Here is a 929-nt window from a genome sequence, read left to right as displayed (position 1 = left end):
GAGCTACCCAACCATAACTCACGCCGCCTCCTCACAGCTGTACGTCTGCCAGTACCTCGTCTCCTACGTTCCAAACTTAACAGAAGCTCTCCTGCGAATCTTGCAGAACTAGCACTCCTGAAAGAAAGGATATTGCGGAGACATGGCTTAGCCACAGCCTTGGGGATGTTTCCAGAATGAGATTTTCACTCTGCAGCGGAGTGTGCGCTGATATGAAACTTCCTGGCAGATTAAAACTGTGAAGGTAGGAGAAGAGGTACTGGCAGAAGTAAAGCTGTGAGGACGGAGCGTGAGTCGTGCTTGGGTAGCTCAGTTGGTAGAGCACTTGCCCGCGAAAGGCAAAGGTCCCGAGTTCGAGTCTCGGTCCGCACACAGTTTTAATCTGCCAGGAAGTTTCAGCCATTGCATATGTTTAGTAGTGATACATTAATAGCCGGTGTAACCATCAAAATGTTAAATCGAAGCTTGCAAACGTGCATACAGGTGCCGGACGTAAGTTTGTGGGATGCATTTCCATGCCTGTCGCACTTGGTCTGTCAACACCAAGGCCGGTTGATGCTGTTTGTGGATTACGCTGGAGTTTGCGACCGATGAGTCCAGTATATGCTCTATTGGAGGCAGATATGGTGATCTAGCAGGCCGGGCAACATGTCAACACCATGTAGAGCATGTTGGGATACAACAGCGGTATGTGGGCGAGCGTTATCCTGTTGGAAAACACCCTTGGAATGCTGTCCATGCCGGCCGGAGTGCCGAGCGGTTCTAGGCGCTACAGTCTGGAACCGCGCGACCGCTACGATCGCAGGTTCGAATCCTGCCTCAGGCATGGATGTGTGTGATGTCCTTAGGTTAGATAGGTTTAAGTAGTTCTAAGTTCCAGGGGACTGATGACATCAGCAGTTAAGTCCGATAGTGGTCAGAGCCATTTG

At 50.6% G+C, this 929-nt stretch overlaps 1 non-coding gene across 1 annotated transcript; it reads left to right on the top strand.

Annotated features, from left to right (window-relative positions):
* Positions 1 to 296: 296 nt before the first annotated feature.
* On the top strand, positions 297 to 372 carry Trnas-cga (transfer RNA serine (anticodon CGA)). The gene has a single exon. It is a non-coding gene; the product is annotated as a tRNA-Ser (tRNA).
* The last annotated feature ends 557 nt before the right edge of the window (positions 373 to 929 follow it).

This window comes from Schistocerca cancellata, chromosome 1, assembly GCF_023864275.1.
Source record: "Schistocerca cancellata isolate TAMUIC-IGC-003103 chromosome 1, iqSchCanc2.1, whole genome shotgun sequence".
NCBI classification, from domain to species: Eukaryota; Metazoa; Arthropoda; class Insecta; order Orthoptera; family Acrididae; genus Schistocerca; species Schistocerca cancellata.
This window is presented reverse-complemented; position numbering and strand designations above follow the sequence as displayed.